Raw genomic sequence first — 6,000 nt, 5'->3', positions numbered from 1 at the left:
CTAACTTAGTTTTATCTATACTAATAATAAAATGTTTGATTAAATTTAATGTTTTAAGTCAAATCGCACTATCTCCATGAAAAAATAAATATAAGATAAGATTAATATACAAGAAGTATTCATGTATTTCACTATATATATTTACTAGCAACGAGAGAAGCAGAGGCTGGTCAATGATGGCTTGAGATAGAGTTTGTTATCCAAAAGGCATGGGGGGCTAGGCTTCCGCGATCTTCACCTCTCCAATCTGGCCCTCCTTGGCAGACAAGTTTGGAGGTTCATCTATTTCAAAGACACTTTGTGTTTTAAGGTGTTGAGTTCAAAGTACTTCTTCAGTGGCAATATTTTTCACCCTAAGAATGTTGATAAGCCGTCCTATACTTGGACTAGCATTGCCACTGCTGCTAAAACACTTGCGAATGGTTTTGGCTAGTTGGTGGGTGATGGCACTAGCATTAAGATCCGCAACGAGAATTGGGGTTTTGAGGGCTTAAACGGAGACTATTTGTGTCCTACTTTGTTATCGGACAATGAAAGATTAATGAGATACTTATGGAACCATAATTATACAGGTTGGAACAAGGAAAGGGTGAATGAGCTCTTTGGTTGCACTAATCGGGACCGAATTTGTAATTTACCAATGATTGCTAATGGCCCCAAGGACAGTAGGGTTTGGTTTCACGAATCGCATGGTTTTTACACGTCGAAATCAGCCTATTCGTGGCTTCTTCTCAAAAAACTGGGTTTTGGCACCCATAGATTCTACTGGAAGACTATCTGGAAGCTGAAAACCTTGCCAAAAATTTGAGTTTTTTGCTAGAGGGTCGGTCATGACATTCTCCCTACTTATGCTAATATTTCCTCTATCCGTCAGAACTTTAACAAGGTCTGGCCTTGGTGTGGTGAGAAGGAAGAAACTCTTATTCATGCCCTCAAGGACTACCCTAAGCCTCGAGCCATTTTGACTGTATGTGGTCTCGATAATAGGCTGCTGGAGGGTGATTATTCATGCTACATCGACTGGATTGAGGATATTATGAGGGCCTTGGATATGAAAGTTGTTGCTGATTTCTTTGCGACCCTCTGGAATAGCTGGAATAGTAGGAATAATTTTATTTTTTGGGGTCAAGATGAGGATGCGAGAACTGTTTGGGAGAGAGCTAAAACCAGGGATTTAAATTGTCGTTGCGGCCGTGTTTTCAGTCGCATTGCATTTATCGCAGTTGCGAACATAACGGATGCTATTGCGGTCACCGCAGGTATCGCGGCCGTGAATTTTTTTAAAATTTGCACAATTTATTGTAAAACATAATAATTATAATTATAATTATAAAAAGTCACTTTTAATGATTTTTAGAGTGTTTTCTAACACTTATGAATTTTTATTAATATGATATGAGAACACAACTTTTATAATCATTAATTATTCTTACATTTATTTACGAATTTTCTAAGAATGCTATATTAAATAATGACAAAGTAAAAAAAAAGAAATATTAAACATTTATCATATTAACAAGTTTGAAAGTTTTTATAGATAAAATAATTGAAAATTCATACCTAAGAGATGTCTTCAATATTTCTTGACAGCTTTGAAGATGGTGAAGATATAAACATTCTATGCTGCAAAAGGAAAAAAGGAATAGATAAATGTATAGATTCTCATTAATTATTCCTATTTCCTACAACTTATTCTCACTCTCATTCTACTTTCATATATAGTTTAACATGCATCGATTCTTAATTATCTTTTCATAAAATATACTCCATTCATTTATCTAAAGATATATTTTAAATGTTTTAATATCATCAAAATTAAGAACATTAACAAAAGTTTTCTTTAAAAAAAACATACCTTACAAATAATGGTAGTGGTACGATTTAGTTTTCACCAATTAGTGGAATGACGAGGAAGATCAGATCCTTCACCTTCACTTTGAGAGCGTTCTTGACTTGATTCTCTTAGCCTTTGTCCAAAAATATATCCAAAAAAGTAACATTTTCACATTGGTTTTCATATAATTGATATAGATGATATATTTGAGGAGGAAGATACATGAGAGGTGGAGGTGGGTGATACGTTGGTGGTGGAGGATGCATTTGAGGCTGGTATGACACATCATAATTAGGAAATGGTTGATAATAACCATATGATTGTGGATAACCATGTGAAGGTTGGAAATATGAAGGTTGTTCTGGTGGATAAAAACCTTGAGTGCTAGTAGATGAATCACTATACCTAAGGTTACTAGAACTCGATCTCTTACCAGATGCAAAGCCTATAGAAGTATGCTTTTTGCCTTTTCCTTTTGATGGAGCTCTAGGTTCACTTCTATCTCTCCTAGGTTCAGGAAACATATTTCCATCAAACTTTGATCTATCACGGAAATATCCACTAGTGGTACTAACCCTATATTCTCCTCCATACTGACTAGAAGACCTAATTTCACCTCTATCACCACTATATCCATCATCCTCATCAATTGGAATAAAAACACCACCATCGGGTCCATCACCACTCTGACTTGGTGTTGAATTAGAACTTGAATGAGACAAATTTTGTTGTTTAGATTGATTAACATCCATTTCATCATCAGAGGTATCCACAAGCAACACACCGACATTTTCACCATCTAATAATGGATTCTCTTTCTTATGAATCCATTCTGATAGTGGATCAACATCTTCAAAGATATGATCAAGACTGATAGGATTAAAACTAGCGTTTATATCATCAGTGCTCATTCTTTTTTGATGCCTTATCTGAAGCCTCATATTATAATTGTTAAACACTAGTTTCTCAAGTTTTTTATACTTTAACCTATTTCTTGCCTTGGTGTGAATATAACTAAATGTGCTCCAATTTCTTTCGCAATTTAATGCTGAATGTAATACCCCAAAAATTACTACAGTAAAAAAGTAAGATAATATCCTTAATATAGGAAAATAAGGAAATAAAGTGATAAAAAGGGTAATATTGAGTTATGTCAACATTGGGAAGTATATTATGACATATTAATTCAAGAAATAATTAAATTGCAAAAGTGAGAAAAAATTTGTTACCCAAGAGTAAATACTCAAAATTTGAGGTGTTAAAGTGTAAATACGAAAAAGTTGAAGCACCAATAGTGTAAATATTTTAAGGGTGGAATAATCTAGAAACTAAGGAAAATGGATGAATTAGGACCAAATTGAAAATGTGAAGAATTTTGAGGGACTAAATTACAATTTTACCAAATTAAGTGATGACTCAAGGATGGAATTTCAAAAGATTATAAAGGGTAAAATGGTCAAATAGAGAGAAAGAATTCTAGAAGGTAATGATGATGTTTGTGATATTTTTAATTAATTAATTAGATAAATGTTATTTAATTAATATTTTATTAATATTTTTAGTATTATTTTATTATTAAATGATTAATAAAAAAAGAAGGAAAGATGATGAAAAAAATCATCATCTTTCCATGCAACCAACGTTAGAAGAGAAGAGAAGAAAGAAAGTTTTGCTTTATTTACAATTTGGTCATTTCACCAAAAATTCACTATTTTCACCTAAAAATCAAAAGAATTTCCATAGCTTCCAAGAGAGAAAAATAATAAGGAGACAATGGAGAGCTAGAATGTCAAGTTAGATTCAAGAAATAGAAGTTGGAGGAGAGAGAAAATCAAGTTAAAGATTGAAATCAATAGCACAAGGTAAGAACATCAAGATTTCAATATATTTTTAAGTTTGTTATTGTTGAAAAAGCATGAAAATAATGTTATAGTAGAGTTTTATTAAATAAAGTCTTATGTTCTTGATATATTAGTGAAGAGAAATAAGTAAAAATGACGGGAAATGTTATAGAGAAAGGGAATTAAGGAGTTATACACTTAGTAATCAACATCTTGCACTAAAACAATTTTGGACAGCAGCAGTAGGTTAACTTTGAAAAATCACCATAAATTGTGGAAATCGAATTAGAGAATGAAAAAAATATGGAATTAAATATTATTAAGTCTAGTTTCTCATAGAAGAAACAGTGTAAGTAATGGAATAGTAAATCATGAGATACAATAAATTATGTGAGACAATGTCAGAATGAAGTCGGGTTCACCTGTTCTAAATTTGGAAAATAATTAAAAATTGAATAAAAATATTTAGAGGCTTAAATTTATATTTTTAAAATCTTGAATGAGCCTATTTTCAATAGAAACAAACGGAAACATCATCCAAATGCTGTACAAAGAGATAATTATTTTTTAGTGAAGAGGGGTCGGAACTGTCAAATAGTGAAACAGGGGAAATTTTAAAGAATAAACTGTACTTATTGGCTAAACCAAAAATTCTAAAAATCTTATGGTAAGAAGATATGTGATCCTAGTTTGATAGGAATTTAGCAGATCTTAATTTGGAGTTCCGTAGCTCAAGATATAAATAATTTAGTGACTATGACTCAAGTGGACAGCTTTGAATTAATATATAAATAAATGGTGGAATTATAGATAATGTTACATATAAGCATATTATACATTAAGGATGTGGAATGGAGAGGAGGATGAGAAAAATAAATGATTATTCAACTAGCATGAGTTCTCATTAAAAATGACCAATTTGCATGTTTTAGGTTCAAGGATTAAATTGAATAAAAGTAATATTTTAAGGGTAAATTGGTAAAAATGTCAAAAAGTGACCAAATTGCATGAAATGAATTGTTTTATTATTTAAATTAATAAATTGAATGAAATATTAATTTATATCAAGATTGGGTGGAAATTCAAGGAAAATAGAAAATTACCAAAATGTCCCTAAATTTTGGTATTTCTGCAATTTAGCCTGGTAAGTTCGTGTAACTTGAATTATATTCTTAGATGATTGAAATATATATATTGGATTGAGAAATTGATTTGAGTTGTGAACATGAGAAATTGTGAATTGAATGACATGGAAATGAAGCTTTGAATTACATGAGTAAATATTGGGTCTCATAGGCCCTATTTGTTATGAATATAATATTTCGAGGATATGTTGTAAAGATTTATAAAAGCACGTTAATAATTTAAAAGCTTTAATTCGGATGAAATTTTGTAACTCGGTTTAATACGTATGCAAATGTATGTCTTCTAGTAATGCCTCGTACCCTATTTCGGCGTCGAATACGGGTAAGGGGTTTGGGGTGTTACACTGAAGTTGTTTGACTAAGCACTTTAATTGCTAATTTTTGTAATTCGAGAACACATGTGTCGTATATTATCCACCACTCAGCTGCATAATATTATTTAAATTTCAAAATAACTTCAAAATGTACAATATAATTAAATAATATAAATTAAATAAAATGATTTAATTAACTGTTTACCCGGATTCATTTGCTTCCAAGCTCTTTGTGCTTGTGGAGTACCGAATGTCTCATGTTTATCTCTAAATAGTAACAACTGCATAAATAAAAGATAGAGTAAAAATAAAAAAAATAATTCTATTTCAAATTATGTAACTAAGTTACAAATAATAGTACTTGAATCTAACCTGATTAACCATTCTGACTTGAGTATCAAGAGAAGGTTCTAATCTTTCAATTACTTGTCGTATACCTTCTAATGTTTCTATTAGTACATTCTCAGAATGTTCCACCCCAAATTGAAATTGAGGATTGAGAAAATAACCTAAGTATAATTTCTAAGAATATCATCAAATAATAATAATCTAAAGCTTAAAATAATAAAATATAAAAATAGTTCTTATTTATATGAAACATTTTATCTTACCAAGGAATGCATAAAATTCCATCTATTGTCAATAATCTTTTTGTACTCAATAAAATATCAACAATCTTGTTGAATTGCTCGTTTAGCTCTATCAACAGCCTCATAAATAAAGCCCATTTTTGGTTTTTCATCGCTATCCACAAGTCTCAATACTTTTACTAGGGGCTCGTAAACTTTTATGAGGTCATTGGCTTTTTTCCAAATTTTTTTTCCTAAAACAATTTTTTTGGCTTCATAAGCAAGCCCTGGCTTTTT

Source organism: Gossypium hirsutum, chromosome D04, assembly GCF_007990345.1.
Source record: "Gossypium hirsutum isolate 1008001.06 chromosome D04, Gossypium_hirsutum_v2.1, whole genome shotgun sequence".
Classification (NCBI taxonomy): Eukaryota; Viridiplantae; Streptophyta; class Magnoliopsida; order Malvales; family Malvaceae; genus Gossypium; species Gossypium hirsutum.
The sequence above is the reverse complement of the archived record's forward strand: the minus strand, read 5'-3'. Positions refer to the sequence as shown.